The sequence below is a fragment of the Apis cerana genome, linkage group LG1 (genome assembly GCF_029169275.1).
Source record: "Apis cerana isolate GH-2021 linkage group LG1, AcerK_1.0, whole genome shotgun sequence".
NCBI lineage: Eukaryota > Metazoa > Arthropoda > Insecta > Hymenoptera > Apidae > Apis > Apis cerana.
The window spans coordinates 818,106-839,206 of NC_083852.1; the positions used below are offsets into that span (position 1 = coordinate 818,106).

At 39.0% G+C, this 21,101-nt stretch overlaps 1 long non-coding RNA gene across 5 annotated transcripts; it reads left to right on the top strand.

Moving 5' to 3' along the window:
• The first annotated feature begins 1,634 nt into the window (after positions 1–1,634).
• On the top strand, positions 1,635–19,770 carry LOC133667080 (uncharacterized). Of its 5 annotated transcripts, XR_009832224.1 has the most exons (8): positions 1,635–1,774; positions 1,870–2,077; positions 6,418–16,760; positions 17,180–17,298; positions 17,429–17,665; positions 18,219–18,657; positions 18,750–19,277; positions 19,376–19,770. It is a non-coding gene; the product is annotated as an uncharacterized LOC133667080 (long non-coding RNA). The 5 variants fall into 5 exon arrangements; XR_009832219.1 differs by having other exon boundaries at positions 6,418–16,907; positions 17,180–17,351; positions 18,219–19,277; XR_009832218.1 differs by having other exon boundaries at positions 6,418–16,907; positions 18,219–19,277.
• The last annotated feature ends 1,331 nt before the right edge of the window (positions 19,771–21,101 follow it).

Here is a 21,101-nt window from a genome sequence, read left to right on the forward strand (position 1 = left end):
GTAATCGATTATTTTTCGTGAACAATATATTTTCCATTTAACGATATTTCGTTGCTACTATGGCGGTCCTTCGCGCGGGGAACATGTAACAACGACGACGATAAATTCGTTTGATCGTTTCCATCGCGTACAAAGCCTCCCACGAGCACGCCCGTGGCGACGAATTCTGTAAGAAGGAGGCCTCGAGGAGGCCGGGTTCACACATGCGCGCGTGTCACTGTGTGCAGCGCGTTCGTGAGCTAGCAGGTAGAAATAAAGGAAATGCGAGAGAAACAAAAAAGAAAATGGGGGGAGGGAAAGGAGAAGAAAAGAAGGACGAGCTTGGAAGAAGGAGGCAAGGAGGCGAGGAAGGTGATAAGAAAGAAAGGAAAAAAGGAAGAGGAGGAAGAGGGACCCCCGTGCTCGTTCCTCTCGTGTCGTTTCGCGAACCGTGGGAATATAGAGTTGCAAAGAAGTATTTTCAATGAGGAACGTCGATTATTCGCTGACCAGGGTATGACTATATCTAAACACGAACAATAATTTACTTTTAGATAACGCGTTTGTTATTCCTTACATCTTTTATCTTCACTTTTTTCCCTCTTCGATTCGATTGTTGAATAATCTTGTTTCTTTCTTAGATAATTGTGTTGTCTGTTTTCTTTTCTTTCTTTTTTTTTTTTTTATTATTAATTCCAATATACTTGGGTGTATTCGTGTCCACGCTTCAGGTTTTACAGGATTATTTATTACCCGGGTGAGTTAAGATACCGAGTTCTAAATTGTAGACTTTTCTTTAAAAGGAAGCGAGCAAATAGGATAATCCGATGGCTTCTAATTTGTGAGATTTATTCGTGAAGCATCATTCATTTTACAACCAGTTAATGTCACGCAAAAGGATTTATCAGTTATCGTAGTTCGTAACGTTGCGACTTTTAAAATTTGACTAGAATCTCGTACAATTGTGCAAGAGGATTTTGAAATATATCTAATCGTGCGTTCGATGATAAAAAAAAAAAGAAAAAGAAAAAAAAAGGATGATAAAAATATCTTCAAAACATTTCGTATCGTAATTCTTAATTGTGATGTAATTTTCTAAGTTTAAATATACGTTTTAAAATAAACTCGCGTCAGTCCACGATTAATTTTTCTTTTTTCCGCAAAAATTTTGTAATTGTTATGATAAATACACATTGGATGTAAGTGCATTTCTACTCGATCGTCAACTGGAATAAAGTTGCAACGAAGCAAAGAGGAGTCGTGCGTGCGGATATTTTTAATGAAACGTCAATCGTTCGTGTGTCTGGTGATTAGCGCATGCGGAACATTTTAATGATACGCGTGCCCGCTAAAGACTTTACCGAGTTAAATTTAAAATGCACGTACGCGTTCCATTGAAACGAGCCATGCGGCTCTTTGAACGGTAAGCTGCAACGCGTGAAGAAACGTTGGAAAAACAATATTTTCAACGGTATACCCTTCTGAATTGAAATATCCGCTCGTGTGAACTGTGACACGTGCAAAAGGCCAATTCTGATTAAGAAGCATATTTACCGATTCGATATGAGACTGGACACATGGAAACTTGTTCGTCTTTGCGTTGAAATATTGCGTATTTTTGTCCATTTTGTTCGATAAAAAAAAAAACAACAACAACGATCTCATCCACAAATTTCGAAACAACTCACAGACAGACGCGTGGAAAATATAAAAGGACGATATATCTGTTTATTCCGGATCGAACAGAAGAATGACTATCGATCTTTATCTAATCGTACGGCGCAGTATTTACACGGTAATAATAATAGTAATAATAGTAACAATAGAATGATTTAATTTTAAAAATTAAAATCCGATTATCTGACAATCGTCGTGTCGTGTCTTTGTTAGAAAATTGCAGAAGTCAACCAGGTATCTTCCCGATGCGAAGAATCATCCTTTTAGCGGATTCTTAATAGGTGGTTATCGTTTACGATAGATATTTAATTAACGACTATCCCAGCGGATAGTATCCACTCCAGAGGAGGAGCGGGAGAATTACGCGCGGCAGTACATTAAGCCGCGTTTCTCGCGCTCATGCTCTTGCAGGCATCGTCCCGTAAGTAGCAATAAAATCCTAACGATCCTTTCATAAATCATCAACGGGCAGCGTGTTTCGAAAACGAATCTCCGTGTCACGCAAAAAGCCATCAAATCGCGTGGAAGGGGTCTCGTTCTATCCGGTAGAACCGTTGGAATTACACGGCAAGTGCGCCGCGTAAAAACGTTGTTGCACCAGCGTGAGTAATCTTCACGAAACAACGTGGAAAGGTATGAAGCGTGGAGGTGAAAAGGAACAGGCGCGGAAAGGGAGGAAGGGGGGGCGAAAGGGAGAGGAGAGGGAGAGCGCGATACGCGGCGCGAGCGGGAGAGAGATGGAGAAGCGGGCGAAAAGGAGAAAGAGAAAGAGGTAAAAGGCGCGTTCGCAAAGGCGACCGAAGCTGGCCGGCCTGGTCGGTTTGGCCCCGTGGGAACGCGTTGGTGGCCAGCTGCACTGATTGCCATGAGAGGACGTGACGTAGTCGTCGTCGAAGCCACACAGCCGTGCATGCAACACGAACGTGTCTTTTACTCTTGTGTGGACCCGCACCACTAGCGATGGGACCGAGCTGAAAACTCGTCCAATTTTCGTTCGATCAGCTAATTCGTTCGATTAGAGAGAAATAGGTGGATGGAAAGAATCTTTCTGGAAATGTTTCGTTCATGTTGGATATATTTGAGGGATGATATTTTAAGTATTTTCAATCAACGTGTCTCTGCTGTTTTCATTTTGAAACTTTCACATTTCGGCAAAGACAGAACAATTGCAAAAATTCTCAAGTTAAATTTTTTTATAGGAAATAGAATTTCAAGGGATAAGAGTTTAATATATTAGTTTTAACAAATAATTTAATACGATACTTCGTTACGAAGAATTTTAAGACAAACACTTATTAAGATGATACGAAAGTTATTTTTGTACATGCACGATTTAATTTTTTAACGATAGAAATTTTCATTTTTAGTACTTAGCAATTGTATTTGGCAGTTATGTAAAGATTGACTAAGCGTTTATAGTTTTGGAGGAGTAGGAGTACATCTTAGAACTATGAGTCAAAACTATGACTCACCAAGAGAATCTCTCATCTTGCTATTATTACTTGCGAATTCGAGCAATAAAAAATTTACACGTCACTCTAATTACCCATCGATAGAAAAAACATTATTATTCTTAAACTTGAACACGCTCAGAACTCTAGCACACAATCGACGAATAAATTATGCAAACTATAATCGGTAAATACTGCAATATCTTCAACATCTTTGCTAAACTATAGATCTAACTCTTTCTCTCTCTCTCTCTTCCTCTCCCTCTTTCCGAAGGATCATTCTCGCAAGGGTACAAAACATCTAACCATCCATCGGATTGAACGCGATAAAAAAAAGATCGAAAGGAAAAAGCTGCTCTGGTCCACGTGAATGCGCAGGAGAAGTCGCGAAAGAATCGGTTCCATCGCTAGCAATTCGCGGTCTCGATCGTGTGTCGCGATTGGTAGTGGTGAAGCGGTGTGTTGTCGGTCGGCGCGCGGAGGGTAGAGAAGGAGGGAAAGCCGCGAGGGTCGGTAGTGGTGGGGGGCAGTGGGGTGGAGGGGCGACGAGGCGAGCGGCCGGGCGAGGGGAGCCGCGGAGAGGGGTCGCGCATTCCAGAGAGGCGCCGGCCAGTCTGCGGCACACCTGCGCGTTCGGTTGAATCACGGCGCCTCCGACATAACCCAATCTCTTCGTCCTTCTTCAGCTGGCCGCTTCGTCCGAGCCGGCCGTTCGGTCCTCGTCTCTCTCTCTCTCCCACCGTCTCGTCCTTCTGCTCTTTCTCTGTTTCGTCCCACGAAGCGCCTTTCTCCGTCTTTACCGCGCTGATGTAAGCCGTCTCCGTCCAACGCGAGACCCGTATTCTCCTCCTCGTCTTACTCCCAGAATCTCTTTCTTCGTCCACGTTGCTCGCTGCGCCAAAGCGAGCATCTCTCTCCCACGCGTGGTAATCACGCGTCTTCTCTCCTCCTCTTCGTTCGAATCTTGTTGACTCCTCGAGAGTTCCCCGATTCTGTCCCTCTTCTTCCACCGTCTTCGCTTAGATTTTCCTAACGATTTCTATGCCCCGTTCTCTCTCTCTCTTTCTCTTTCTCTTTCGTGGCCCTCTAGCCACGGAAGAGAACCGATCAGACCCTGAGAAAGGGACACGATACGAGAGAGATCGTGGAACGAAACGCACAGCTGTAAGCGTGACAGAGAGAATGGAAAAGGAGACTCCGAAGGACCGATCTTACGTACAATCGGAGGCGTGCAGGTGTCCGTCGTTCGTCCGACGGTCGGCACGTCTGTCAGTGCCGCAATCTAAGCCGCGCCGTGTCGGGGCCCGGACTAGCGAAGGCTACGAGCGGACACCTGTTTTTCTTGGAAGCACCTGTTTTGTGTTACGGCCCTGCGGAACCGCCCGGCTGCGGCTCAACAGGCCCAACGCGAACTTCTTTTTTCGCCGGACGGGAGAACGTGACAGGAATCCGTATTTTCTTTCCGCAACATTTCTCCCTGGCTTACGGTATAATCGATAATGTTTGCATCGACGCGTGGTCATCCACCGTAGCTACGGGATTAGCCTTTCTCTCTCTCTCTCTCTCTCTCTCGGTTGTGGATAAGGCGCCTCCATTGTGCAAAAAGCTGTCGTTCAAATGCGTTTTCGTTGTTCGAAGCAGTGATGGTATTAAATGGAATATTTTGCGCGTGCTTTTACTTGTTGTATATGCTTGTCAATTGTTATTGGTGATAAGAAAGAGAAACCGCTTTTCTCGTATGAAAAATTGAATATTCGTGTGTAAAGAATATTTCAGGGAAAAATATTGTTCCATAAACAACGATTTATCGCGTGGTACTTTTTCAGAATATAGCATTATGATTGTATGAAAAACAATTATTCATTGTGCACCACTGCAAAATAAATTTCTATTAATGTGAGTTTGTCATGCGATACTTATACTTCTATACAAGTTACAATATTACAAGTTGTATTCGTTTTATCAATTTATTTCCAATTGTACGACTGACAATTATCTGTTTATATGCGAATATGAAATTTGAAATTGTAAGTAAGATTTACTGTTGATGCGAATAATTGTGTAGTAAAGTAAGTCAAAGGAAATGACAGTTTATGTCTATTGTAATAGCATATAGTTATATTTCCATTTTTAACAGTTTAATTTGCGAAATACAAAATAAGTATCTCACGTTTTATTACGTATCTATCAATTACGAATAATTGCATAATTTATTCTTAATGTGAAAATTCACATAGTTTGAAATCTAAATGGTAATAAATTAAGGAGTAATACGATACATACGTTAAAGTCGCAAACAATTCCATAAAATATTTTCTCTTTTAAATCATATTTTCTCTACACTTTACATCGTTCTATCGTGCTACATTCTAATATCTTTGTATTTTTGAACTTTAACCTTAATCAGCATGAATACGAACAAACATTAGTGCACACAATAATAGATTAATTACAGAAATAATATTTGAAATTCATTTTTCTTTTCTTATAAACGAACATATTCATTCGGTAATTCCCACGATTCTCCAAGTTTCAGAAACTTAAACTTTCTCAGATTATGAATATATCTAAGTACATTACATTAGATTCAAATCAAAATAACAGCAAATTAATTAATCGAAAAATCAACAATCGTGTTTATTCCCGGTTTCGATGACTTAATATACACGATAATTCAACATTCGTTTCATAGTAGTAATAGTCTCCAATAAGGCAAATTCTTCGACTCTAATCAATACAAAATGAAACAGGCGCCTCAGTATCAGACTAATTGCGATATTAAGACGCCACCGATAAACACGTATCACGTTTCATAACTCTCGTTACATCTACCCAGCTTCCCGGAAGCGAAGTAGCACTGTCTCAATCATGTATCGCGATATGCATTACGTAATGCTAATCTCGCTACGGCGGGGAGAGCAGCGCGACTTTTTTTTCCTCTCTTTTTTTTCCTCGACTTCTCTCCTTTCGACGATCATCTCTTCTCGCACGGTCGAAATATCTTTTTTCTTCGTGCGAAGCAGAACTAGAGCAAGCGGACGGGAACAGAGAGGAAACGTGAAAGGAGACTCGCACGGTTTACGCGAAGAACGCGACCGGGCACGATAATCCTGCCGGACGTGAGAGACCTGAGACTCATTCAGTGACGTGGGAACGTGTGCAGATACCATTCATAAGTCGGCCGTAGCGTGTGTGAGACAGGCCCCTATTGAACGTGTACGTGCGATCTAGAAGCCGTAGAAGCACGTGCGCGCGCGCTTCACTTGTTTTCCCCTCAATTTCTTTTTTCACGATTTCACGTTTTTTTCAGGTGCCGTGGAAAAATCGTTTTTCCCGAGAAATTCGAGATAAAAATGTAACGTTGGAGAAATAAATAAAATTGGAATCTCCTTTTTTAATCGTTTTTGATGATTATTTATAACGGAAATATATTTTCTTAGTACTTTTTTTTTTTTAAAGAAGATGGAACGGAAGTACAAGTATGACAATTTCGCGAGAAAAGGAATATATTTGTATTTATATCTATGAAATATTGTTCGAGAAATTATGGTAATAATTAAAGTATTAATAATTTATATTTTCTACATTTCTATCGTCATTTTACGATTCGTACTCAATGGTAATTCGGATTGACTTTTCCTCCGAATCCGTTGATCGTCGCGACTCGATGGCGACTTAAAGCCATTGCTCGATTCGCTCGAGAGAGCCATCGGGACACCCGCAGCCTTTCCTTCATGGCTCAAAACGAGTGTCGTGGGATTCGTGGGAGCCTGTTTTCCGTTCCAGCCTTGTTCCATCGCGACCACGGACCCCCACGCCGTTGTTTTATTGTTGGAAGACCGCGAGGGAGAGCTCGAATTTCTGCTAAGATTGGAGAACGCGCCTTAGGCGACACCGTTCGTTAGATCCTCCTCCTCCCCCTCCTCAGGTGTGCTGCAGAGAAACTTAAAACTCGTTCTTCGAAACGATCGTTCTTTGCTTATCTCATTTTATTCCCCAATTATTATCGAATTCTTTTTTTCACCTCTTGATATCTATCGAGTGATAGATTCCTCGTTGATCGTTTCGAATTTCAAATTGAAAAGTATAAATCAGCTTAATCGTGACTTTTGTCGCGATAATGATAATTTGATAAGGATATCCATTCGGTGCATTGACTCGACGTAAACCCGTCACGAGTTGCTTTGTCATTTCCTTTCACCATTTTGCGCAGAAAAATGTTTATTACGTAATTAACACAAGGTACAAGCGGAATTACATTATATACTGTTTGGAAAAAATGTATGAAAAATTCACACGATATTTAAATAGTACGAATAATCGTTAATTAATCTTGCCTTTGGTTAGATAGAAGGATAATTTTCTTTTTTACCTTACTCTCTCCCATTTAAAAGTAATTGTAGAAAAGTTCAAAGAGTGAAAATTTTATCAACGGGTGTGCAAGTCGATCTAAATTATTTTCTATATAGGTTCTAAAAGACAGACAGGACGTGTCCAGCTTTCTCTGCGTCGAACCACAGTTGCGTTCTGGTGAAAGAAAGAAGTTTTTTTTTTTTTTTTTAATTTAATACGACGCAACGATCGAAACGTGTTCTTTCGCTACAATCAGGTTGTAAAACGATCAGGTTTACAGCATTATGGAAAGAGGATATGTTACAAAGAATTCGAGAATGTGTAAAATAAAATTTGCATATCCCAATTATATATGAATCGTATATATTCGACGTCACCTATCAATATTCGACTAACGTAACTATTGTCCCTCGAATGTAAATTCCGTGTTTAATATTCCGAGGAGAGACCGCCATTTTCAGGTCGAAATCTTGTCTACGAATGAAATCAATCGTGAAAACGCGAAACAAAAAAAAAAAATTTTTGAATTTGACAATTTAACAAAAGGAAGAATTTATATTAGGAAGGCAACGAGATTTCCACTTTACCCATCATATTTGTGGATGTGGACAAAATTCGACGATTTTCTGTCCATTGTTCGATACGTACAATAACCTGTTCCAAATAGGTAGGACGATTATTAGATTTATCGCAGGTGGCAAATTAAGCGTAAGACTCGATCGAGGTGTCGTTGAAGTCGCGTTCTGTTACATAACGCGAGAGAAACGCGTTTCCAACCAGGGACAATGATCGCAGATGTTTCTTCCTTGCAACATCGTCCTTCCCTGAAACGCGAATCTAAGGGTACATTTTTTGATCTACATCTGCGCTCAGTGGGGCCCTGGAAACCTTGAACTTCCTGAGGCAGGGGGTCCCTGAGAAAATTCGTGTGTTCGTCCAGGTGTTGCGAGAGTCTAACACCTGGAGATTCTCGAGTTTACCGTTATATTTGTGCCCCTTTATTGTACAACGTAAATTGCCACCACCTAGAAACGCTATCTAACAACAGCATCGATGAAACGAATCTCCAACCTGACCAACCTTACCAACGATCCCGTCACGAGTTTCGTCGCGAGGCCAGCATCCCATCCATCGATCCCTGAACAACAAACGAATAAAAAGAAAGAAAAGAATCATAACTCTGCTCCAACTCGACATTCCGTTGCCTCGTTAAACTCGATTTTCCGGATCGTTTTATTATCGCCACTCGATCGCCAGCCTACCAGGAAACGGGTACTTGTTTCGGGGTATTACCTTGGAGCATTGGAGAAAATCCTCGGTGTTTACCTCGGCCAGGTGTCCCGCGAATTATGTGCCTGGTTTACTCGGCGCACCGGGGCCTCGACGGGGCCGCGGCTTTCCTATTTGTAATTAATGAAATGCTTTAAAAGACACCTGTGCGACCATCTCTGCCGCACAGGTGGCAGGCTGGTTATACGGCGATAAAGGCTGGGCTTGTACAGGTGCGCGGCGCAGGTACTCACAGCCACTCTGAATCGGGAACTGGCACCGGTGTGCGGTGAAACCCCGTCACAAGCGACAACGATGACCGTTTTGGTGATTACACGCCGTCCACAGGCCGAGACTTATCGCTCGTTTAAAGATTATACGGGCTCCCCTCGTGTCAGGCCAGCTGACAAAAGACAGAATTCGCCGTGACGTTCTGATTGAACAACAGTTGGCGAAATTGCAAACAATCCATCGATCTGAATTCTCTCAACACCGAAAATTATATATATATATATTACGATGCGATTTTGTGGATTATTTTTTTTTTTTTCGAGAAATTTATATACATGAGTTTATCCGTAGAGCGAAGATCGTGAATAGGATAACGTTCGAAAGGTTAAAAGGTAAAAGTGTCGGGCAAGTGAGATATATATATATATATTTATCACATGTAATTACAAGGCTGTTAATTTTATTATCCAGCCGGGCGATTTGTTTTTAGCGGGGATTATTATTGTTAACGTGGCTGTTCCCCAGCTGTTTATCGTGTTAACAAATATTTGTCCTTTCGTAACGCGTGATGAGTATTCGGCACCGAGCTCGCAAACGTAAGATAACAGAGGGCTTGGAGGGCAATATAATAAATAATGGTGCAAGGGATAATTAGGCAGGATAGTTTGCTCAAATGGTTTAATGCATCTGCGAGACATACCTCTCGTGTTGGAACTCTGAATATGCGGCATAAGTTAAATCCCTTAGGGAGATATTACCGGCATAAATACTTCTGTAAGCATTTCTTTCTTCCATCCTGGCCCTTTCACCCTCCCCCCTCTTTTCTTCGGAGAAAGAAATTTCTCGAGAAGAGACTTTTCCCTTTTGTGCACCAATCCGGAAAATACAATATCCTTTGATACCGTCAAAACGCCATATGGGCCGTTTATAGGCGAGCGTGTAGGCATACCTTGTGAAAAATCTGGTGTGCAGATTTTTATTATCTTTTGGGGAAAACCCAAGCGTGAACGTAAGTAATTCCAAATGTCGCACATTAGCATCCGTTCCAAAATTTTGGAAACAAAATGTTGGCAGATGTGAGAACGAGCACCGAACATGTGTCAAACATGCTTTGTTATTAACCGAGAGCTAAGCCATAGCTGGAAGACATATGTTTTGACATTTGTCTCGAGGATATTAAATTATCGGGAAGCGAATAATATAAAATCGAATATTTCGTTAGTTTCCTCTAACGAGGAAGCGATGGATTTCGAAACGAATTTGATTAACATTGCTTTCCACGTCCCCCCTCTAAAGGATAAGGAATAAAGATTAGAAATTTCGTATTAGAGAAGTTAGACGATATTACGAGCGTTTATTACACGCTGATTCACCAGATTATCCGGGTGAATGATTTATGAGAGGACCGGTAATTTCGTCCTAAACTTACTTACGGTTCCTTGTCAACGCAACGAGATCCGTGACCGAATCAGGTAGCTGAAAAATTCCAAGTGTCGGTATGCAGCTGCAGCTTTTCAAATATTATCCTCGGTATAATGTATAACGGGAGAATAGTTTATTTCTCCATCACAATGTCATTATACATTTGACTGGTAACGGATCGATGGATCTTTTCGCCGTGCGATGAATGCCCGCATAGTTTTCCGTAAGTTCTCAGCAAAATTTCAAATGTTTCCAAATCTGTCCTATTGAAAAATTTGAAATAAACGAGCGCTTGTTGAAAAATTCCTTGTTAAATGATATCTCCGCGACGCCATTTTTTTTCGCCCGACCTCCTCGAAGGACGACCCGTTTCACCGACCGAAATGAGCAACCGGCTGTAAAAGTGGACATTCACGTCCTCCTCGCGTGTCGTCTTCGAGACAATCCGCGTTTCACCGAGCAGCGTTTGACACCCGGGGAGGAAAATTCGCCGAGGAGTGGAAAAAGAAAACGATCGCTTAAGCAGGTCGAGAGTGTATTAAAAAAAGAAAAAAAAAAGACTCGACAGACTCGGACACCTGCCCGGTTTCCTGTGTGCCAGAAACCGTGGAAAAAGGGGGGAGGGGAGACGAAACTCGCGTTCCGTGATTTTCATCGCAGTGTCCGCTTTTTGCTTGTTTTGCTTGTCCGTCTCTCGAAGGACATCCTGTTTTCACGTTTCGAGGCGAGAGAAGTAGTTGCCCCAGAAGGAGGAATTATTTTTATTATCGAGGATGCCGGGGTTTAAAATTTTCTCAACTCGAAACGTGAAAGTGGAGTTTAAAATGTTATAACATACGTACATACATATTTTTGTAACGATGTTTGGGATTTTTCGTTTCGCTTATTGTTCGATGGAAATTTGATGGAAATAGGAGGAATTTCGAATTGGAGAAATTCTCTTTTCCTCGACTCGCTTCGCAGGTCGTGACGAGACGAGACACGTTTATCTCGCCACATGGCCATCCAGCATCTTCAAGGTCCTGTATTTATGAACCCTTCATCGTCGTCGGCACACGCGAACCGAAACAACGTCATTAATCTATTCGATTTAGCCGCAGTTTTAACCGAGACTCTACCACCTGTTGGAAGTGTTATTACTTGCTACAGACCATAACCTCGCTACCTGTTGATAACGACATGGCATAACGAATTATTCCTTTGCTCTAATATCCGATCCGACTAGCTACGCACGATGAGTGTACGTTATCGAGTTGATCGAGCCATGTATCGAGAGAAAAATACCGTTAACGGCACGCTCGGGTGTTATTTTGTTGTTTAAAAGTAATTAAAGAGACCAGAGATTTATAAGATGAATGAACGTGCTCTTCGTGAAACGAGATTAACTCAAAATTAAAGAGAGGAAAAAAAAAAGGATCGAATCGCTATTATTATTTTATCATTTAACATTAAAAGAATAAGAATAAGAAGATGCACACTTTTCCGTTCGACAATTATTCGAGATTTAATAGAGAGGGATAACGAAATTTAAATTTAAATCGAATATGCATTCGGTCAATCGATAATCCAATAATCCATGCGTCCATTTCCACGGTATACGTAGCCAGCCAAAAACCGTCACTCTGCCAAACTTATCGTCCTTCCTCCCTCTCCGAAAAACGGGGCACCGCGCCAACTTTCCCCCATAAATCCATCAATCCCTCGAATCCACCTGAAACCATTACCAGCCCAACACCGCGTCCTAAACTCGGTGCCCAAGCACGTTGCCAACAACTACCGAGATGTTGTTCCTCGTAACCCAGCCAGCTGCCTCTGTTTCTCCGCAACGGAGCCGAATTTTCATTTAAAAAGAGAAAAAGAAAGAAAGAAGAAGAAAGAAAGAAAGAAAAAGAAGGAAAAAGCAAAAACCTCCTCTTTTGGTAGGCGTGAGCGGTTTCGTTTCGCAGCCGTGCGCTACGCTACTACTACCTGTTGTACGAGCGCGCAGCAACGAGAGAGGGCAGAGAGAAAGAGAAATAGAGAGGAAGAGAGAGAGAGAAGGTGCCGCGGGGGCCCCTTCTTCCCTCGGCTGGAGAGCAGCCGGCGGGGGGCAGAGTCGGAGGGGGCCGCGATCTCTGGGTCCTCCTGCGGGGGCAGGGGGAGTGGGGCCGAAGAAGGGTCCACGGCGAGATGGAGGGGACCATGGCGACAGACTGGCGGCCGCGCACCTGCACTCGCTCGCCGAGTGAGCCGACAGTCAGGGCCGCACCTACCGGCTAAGACCCAGCTCCCCTTCCGCCATCGGCCTCGGGACACAAATCGGCCCAGTGCATTCCCCGTGTCCTTATCTCCCACCGAGAGCCGCCACCGAAAAGGTCATGCGTCCGATTCCACCGGATTATATTACCTTTTTCGCCATTCCTTTGCTTTCTTTTCTTTTCTTTTTCTTTTTCTTTCGTTCGCACAGCTTTCTCCCGATTAGATCGCTCGTTGTTCGGCGAAACGAAGGACGATCCGAAACGAACGAAGTCTCTGCTTTTGCCGCTGTGATAGAGTAATTTTGAGAGAAGACCGGCCAAGATCACTTTAGAGAAGCTGGTGTGTAGACCCGGTTTCGGAGAGAGATGTAATCGTAAGATATAAAAGTATAATAATTTTTCTCGTTCTTCTTGCAAGTTATTATTATACCAGGATATAACGTTTTGAAAAAAGTAATTATATTTTCGTTCACCTTATAGATTTTATAGTTGTTTAGATTCTTTTTATTTTATTTTTTTCTTTTTTCTCTCTCTAATGAATATGATGACTATAAAGATTAGTACAATTTGTGCGTATGTTATGTTTTAAGCTGATCGACTATGCGGTTTCCTTATAAATCGAGTAATCAAGTTATATTTTATAATTGCAAGGTGATAAATAAATTGCAATAATTTTCAAAACTACCGGTTCTTTACCGGATACCTCGAACGATATGATAATATGCTTGTTATGTAAATAAGGTGAATTCGATTACAAATGAGCATTCGATAAAAAAAAGGTGGGGGGGAATTAGAGGTAGAAAGTTAGATTTATTCATCTGAATATATAATCGCGATTACGTTAGTCCAAAATTAAATCGAATTACGAAATGTACGTTCAACGTTCTTGTTAAGATTCGAAGTAAACTCTTTCCGGATGTAAGTAAAGACGTAAGTTATTTCAGTTCTGATCAATTTTTAATACGATTTAATAGCGACAAGAGAGAGATTGGTATTTAAAACGTCATTGAATGCAATCGAGCATCGATAGCAGGTTTAAAAAAAACGCCATTGTCGAACGAGTTGTTTTCAGCCCATTATTTATTCCACATGTTCGAGTCGCGCTATCTTAAAAACATCCGGTGTTATTCCAACTCTAATAATCGTTCGATGCTATCATTTTCTAATCGAATAAGTAATAAAGTATTCCACGCGACAGAAAAATGAATTTCATTCCTCATTTGCGCAATCGACTCGAGAAAAACTAATTTCTTAATTACTTCTGCTCACAGTTCCAGAGAAATGTTTTATTAAAAAAAAAAAAGAAAGGAGAAATAAGAAAAATGAATCGAAACCGGAAGATTTATTTTCTTGATGATTCGAGTTGTTAATAGATGCTATCGCAACATGTCTGTGCTATTCCTAGCACAGGTTATGGATATTAGATTTCATGTATTTCAGATCGATCTTTAGACGTTCGATCGATAAATAACACCTTGCAAGGTATTCATATTCTTCACTTTTTGCCTTTTTTTTTATCTATGTTTCCTTGAATTTATTCATCGTCGTTTAAAAATATCTTTTTCCTTTAGCATTCGTGCAAAGATTTTTACATTCATAAAAGTTTTCTTCACTACCGGTATTCATTTTTAAAATTCTTTTGCCATTCGAGGAGAAAAGAAATGAAAAGAATCCTCTTCAGCAACTTTATGAGCCGGAACACCTGGAACTTGGAACCTTCTTCGTTTGATTTTTTTCTTTTTCTTTCATCCACGAAAGTCTCCTCAATTTCTAGCAGCTTCTTCTGGTGAAGAAACTCTTTTCTCGGATGTTTAGAGCGGAACGGTGAGGACAGCCGGACGAGAAAGTGCCGTTAAAGTAATTACTAATCACGGATTATGTTTCCTATTTCCGTTCCTCGTTTCATAACTGACGTATTATTACATTCCAGGATAAATTTCATACGTTTAGCGAATTTTTAAATTTTTAAATTTTAAAATTAAAAATTAAAAATTTTTTATTCAATGCAACGTTGAAATTTTACTTCGATGATGGAATTGTATTACGATGAATATAAATTGGAGCAAAGATGTTCGAAACGTGAATTTATTCGAAACGCATCCGTGTAGATAGCTAGCACGATCGTTTTCAATCAGACAGCAATCGTAAATTACGATACTTAATTAACGTAATCGGAGTACAACTTTACGAAGTTGTTCGAAACGCCACGTACACGGAGCCTACGCGTGTGTAGGTAGGCCGTGCTGATAACGCTTATCTAGCGCGCGCCAACCCGTGGCTGAGTTTGCATATCAATGGGAGTTCTTAAGAATAGACACTCGCGTGTCGCGTTCAACCGGCACTCACGCGCGTTAATTCGCGCGATTACAAGCTGTTGTTGACTCTCGGTCTCGCGTTTCTTTTGCTCCGATTGCACGAGCGCCATTCGTAGTAGAAAGGAGCTGAGCTACGATGAAAAATCGGTGGAAATTCATTCATCGTTCTCCAGCACGTAAATTAAACTGTCTGATCAAACGGAGAGAAATTTTTAATAATTTCGAATAACATTTCTCTAAAAATCTTGCACACTCACTCTGGATAGCCTACGTTTTCAATATTCGAATTTCACGAGCGCGTAGCAAACGAACTTCCACGTCAAAAATAGAGAACGATTTTCTCTCGTTATCGTCCGGAGGAAAAGGAAACCTTACTAGGCAAGAGCGTGGGATTATTGTTCAACGTACGTATATGGCCTCGCGGTTATTCTTAATATGACACGTTGAGCACGAGAGAGAAAGAAAGAAAAACGGCAAGCGTTCCCGCTAATAAACAATAATGACACGTTGAACCAGTTCGTAGCGAGCATCAGAGCTCGCGTGATAATTTGCATTTGGCCGTAATTGCGATTCAACGGCGAGCACGCCAACGTTCTCATCGAGTCAAGCTTCTGCCACTGATCGGAACTCATTTTTCGTTCTTACGAATCTTTCCGTTTTCAACGCTACAAACGATACATTTTCATGCAAACTATATTTGCAGCACGGATTCCTGAAAAACCCATTTGTCCTTATACTTTCCCAATCGGTTTACAGGAAACTTCTTGATCGATACGAAACGGAATGTAAATTCCTTAATGAAAATTTATTACGAAAATTACTTGTAGTTTTCAATTATCAGTATTTCCTTCTATAGTAGCCAAACAACTTAAAATCTATTTTCCTTCTCATACGTATTTTAATAGAATAAATGTAAAGTAAATAACAGTGTGAAATCCAGTAACAATATATTAAAATATACAAATAATTTTTCTATGTAAATAGTCAAAAATAGGTTTTCGAGGAATATCAATTGTAGAAGTTAGACCGTAATGGAAAATCAATGTAGAGTTTCTAGAATGCAACGAAATTCAGACATGCACACATACGCGATAACATATTCGTTCTAGAATACCTCGAAACGAAAGAGGAAACAAAATGCACCGGTTGCCGGTCGTAAAAGATCGCTCGTGAATATGCAACGAAGCGAATGCCCCGAGAAGCGAAATGAGTAATATAGGAAAGGTATAATGAGTGGCTGATTATGATGTAAGCGGTTTATCCGAGCGTAATGATTCGGGGAGCAGATTGCAGACCGACGAATACGCCTTAACTTTCTACCTTTACACCCATTGTCCGCAGCCATTGTCGGCCAATGCGACACGATTATTCACCGCTCTCCTCGATGTCTGACCTTTTCCACGTGATATTTATAAGATTTGCTACACGACGACCGTGACTTTAGGTGAGGTCGTTATGCAAATTATGCGACCTTACATTTATTATACCTGTTAAGTACCTACGTCGAATCGGTGTTTCGGCAGTGTATAACGCCATTCGAGAAACAGAAGAGCGGAATGGATTAGCATGTAAAATAGGTTTCCAGGTTAAAAAAGTGCTCGATCCTTTCAGATTAGTCAAAGATACTATTCGAGAATTGATTGATTTTTGCTCTCGAAAAGTTTGTGTAACACATTTTGGAAGAGAATTGTGATTGGTTGAGAATAAAATGTGACACGTATCATCGAATGAAAATTAATCGAGTGAAATTTTTGTTAGCACGTTGGCAGGAATGTCTTTACACGATAGGAAGGAAGTGGTCGTATTTCTAACTGCGATAGAAACAAGTGAGTTGTACGAAATAAAAATAATCGCGTTGCACGTTGTTATGCCAAACATTTTTGTACAATCGTATAATTTTTCAATTTTTCTCGTTAATTATTAACTTAACGAGATTATATTTATCTTTCGAATGCATAACTTTAAACGATATGGTAAATTTAACCTCTATATTTTGTAGTCTCGTTTTTGCTTATATTATTTAATTGAAAAATAACCTAATTGTAAAAGTGTATCGATATATTTAAATGTAGTAAACGATTTAATCGATCAAATTATAATTAAAAGTCAAAATATTTTTAGAATTAAAATTCTGCGTAATATAATTACGTGTCAACTTGTAGAAAATACTTATTCGATCGAAATGTGATCAATTTTTCGATAATCGTTCGATACCAGCAGCTTTAGCGGATTTAATTTATTATAGGCATGGAATTGTCACGTGTTTAACAAGAACGATAACAGTGCGGATATAAGATTTGTGGAGCAGTGGCTGGATTTGCATATTGGGTCGACATGATATCTTAATCGTGGTTTACAATAAATGTACCTACTTAAAAGTTGCGAATGATTCAATATTCACTTAATATTCTATACATGTATAACACTCGTGTTATGATCATTCTTTGAATGATCACAATTACGTTTGAATAATTTTAATTTTTTTTTTTTTTAGGTTTAATGCATTTCTGATCATTTCTAAGACTTTTTAAAAATAAGCCTAAGTAAAATGAACGAGTACGCATGCACTCGATATTAGTTATCGACACGTGGCTATTATCGAGCAAAAATAAGCGTAATCACCGATAATAATCATTAAGACTATAAAAATGAATTATTGAATTTTGATTGTTTACTATCGATAATTATATATTTACTAGTCAGATGGTTAATATGATTTCAATGATGTATGGTATGTACACATCTCGATATACATCTCTATTGCTTTTATCTTTCAGTTTCAAGTAGAGAGTAAAAAATTTCAAGATTATGTATCTATTGCATCATTGTACATTTATTATTAGAAAATCGTTTAATTTAGTTTCTGCAATCAATTGAACATTATCGAAAGTCATTAATCTTTTAGTTCTATTGACGATTAAATTACAAAGAATTGATCGTAGAACATTGGAACGTGTCCTTGGTGAACAAAAAAAAAAAAACGACGATACACAAAGATTAATTCTCGATTTAATCGATCAAAATAATTTTTCACACTTTCAATTTTCCATTGTTTGAACACAATTACAATTTATTGATTTTTCTCAATTTCAAATGTAAAATCTTCTTACATTGGAATAATTTTCTTTTCACGATTTCTAGTCAATTTTACGTCAACTTACGACACGCTTGTTCGCATATTTTATCGCGACGATAAAAAAATTCGTGATTCAGGAACACTTACTTTTCACAAGTTTTGAAATATATATATATATATATATATTTATATATATTCGCAATTTTAGGTGCTTCTGCACTCGTACGGAGGCGACATTCCTCGATTGCGTGGAGTTAATACGACTCGAGGGAGCGATCGTTTCGTCTTTCGAACACGTGTGTTCTTATCAGTGGTCATTTTTTTTTCTCAGGACACGATAACAGTACTCGCAAAGCGTAATTTCCGTTCATGGCTTTTCGAGGAAACTTCGCTTTGCGAAATTACATGATTCGTAATCACGCTCTTTGTCAAATGGAAATTACATCTCTTACATAGACAAGCCGCTTTAGAGGATTTAACGTTTTAAATATTCTCCTATCTTTAAATTTTATGCAACGATAAATAATAACAGTAAAACTTTAATTCTAAAATAAAGATTACGAGTATAAACTATAAGAATAACGAACGATAGTTAAAGTTCCGCGAACTTTTTAAACGCCTTCTCTCCTTTCATCGTTTTGCCAAAGGTATAAAATATATAAGCAGACGCGTTAACAATAGGACGGAATGAGTTGAAATTAAATAGTTACATAATAACATCGAAAACATCGTTTTTAAGGTACAAAAAAGGAAGGCCGAGGAACACGGTTTAATGGCGGTGAGCCGGCGTGAAAGGGGGCGCGCATTTCTATGTTTTTGTAGAAACCACAAGTGAATTCGCGGCAACGATCCGGCGCACCTGCGTTTCGTTTCGCATGATATCACAGCCATGCGATAAATTTTCATTGCCACGCGTGTAGGAATAAACTTTTATTGACCATTGAACGGTTTGAATTTAAACGCGCCGCGTATACGCGCGCATAACCGCGCGTAACGACTACACACGTATACGCAACTATATCCCCGGGTTTAAAGGACTATGAATGTCTAGCACTATCGTTTAAGAAAATATGTCGTTTATGTTTCGAACGATTACACGAGTGGTCTACGCGAGAAAAAATTTCAGACAAATTGAATGTGTGTAATTTGTAGAGATGGGATGCTTGGAATCCTTGAAATCCGCCGAAAAAATCCGTTCTCCAAAAACATTTTCCTATTTTTTGCGATTCGAAACTTTGAGGTTAGGCGAAGAATAATTTATATAAAGGTATAAATTGTGAAAATTTTACGATTATATCACGACGATTGTAATAAAAGTTGATTAGATTAGACTAATAAATATCATTTTTTAATAATTTGTTTCAGAAATATTTATCTCGAAAAATACTTTGAAACAAGAATACCGCATGATGTTCATCAAAACGATGTCAAGAATATATCCTGCGGTAATCGTAAGTCACTTTATTCAAATGAGTCGAAACTAGTATTTATTGAACGTGCTATATAAAGTGCACTTAAAAAAAACATATGTGTCAAACCATTTGAATTTCTAACACGAGAAGGTGTGACCATCGTTAATGCGATAATAATTATGACGTGCAAAGTTGAATCCATGAATCAATGGTACTAATGCGCAAGTACTTATCAAAGCGAAATTAAATGTTGAGAATGTACTATGTAACTTGGGTTATTTTTATAAATAATTTTATATTCAATTTTTTAAACGCATTGTAGGAATAAAATAAATAAGCTATTTAATAACAATTGTATTTCTTACTGTATCGTATAATAATTACATGAACGATATCGGATCAATTTTGTTTAATTTTTGAAGAAAAGAAGAAGAGACAAAGAAACCGTTTTAAAACGATATTTATATTTCCAAGAAACGATTGACGAGGACTTCTAAAGGCCTTGATCGCAATCAAGAAAGATGCGTGCATGCATTTTTCTTTCAATCATCAATGATAGGAATTCGCCTCAGGATTCGCATACGCACTGTATTACAATGACATTCCTTGAAGATTCGAGCCATAATTTCCGTGCAGTGACAGAAGAACAGGTTCTTTCATTCTTTCTCTTGGTTTCTTAGTTATTTTAAAATTATTTTGTTTTGTTAAAGCAAAGTATACGATGAAAGCAATAGAATGTAAAAAATATATGTAACGTATGCACTTGCTACGAATAAAAATTGCCGGAACAAATTCTAGTAAGATTTTTAATCAATAAATTGGATAACGATGCAATAAAGTTAATCAGAAACCCACACCAGTTTTTCGAGCGTATGAATTTTATAGAATAACTATAGATAAGGAGAGCAAGAAATACGAGAAGGACGGAAATAGGATAAAAATTGTGGAATTAGCGCCATCTCCAGAGTGCCGCGAATGAAACGCAAGGAAATAAGGAAGGCAAAGGAAAAAGATAGAGATAAGGTAAGAAATAACTATTAACGCCATCTCTTGAATATCAGAGATATCTTTTCAAAAGTACGATAAAATAGAATAAGAATTAAGAATTAACGCCATCTCTCGAATACCAGAGATATTTTTTCAGAAGTATGGTAAAATGGAATAAGAATTAAGAATTGGCGTCATCTTTGACTATTTTTGGAATGGTGTCTTTTATACTCGAAAGATAGTACTGAATGTTAATTCTTATTTTTATCTCTAATATTTGCCCTTCTTATCTTTTTATGTTTCATTTGCGGCATTCTGAGGATGGTGCTGATTTCACAATTTTTATTCTATCTCCATCTTTTTTTCGCCATTTGTTTTTCTTTTCTATACAGTCACTCTATAAATTTATGCGCTCAAAAAAAAGTGTCGATTCTGATTAACTTTATCGCATCATTGTACAATTCATCGATTAAAAATCTTCTCTACTTTTCCTTCTTTTTTTTCTTAAGAGAGAAAGATCGAAATATATCTCTTACGATATAATACTTTTCTTTAAGAAGAAAATTCCTTTAAGATAATTCACGTGAAATGAAGAAATTCACGGAGGTTAAAAAAGTAAAAAACATTTGTAAGAAACGGTGAGCATATACAAATGTGGAGAAATATATGATTCATAAAATCCGAGAGGTGGT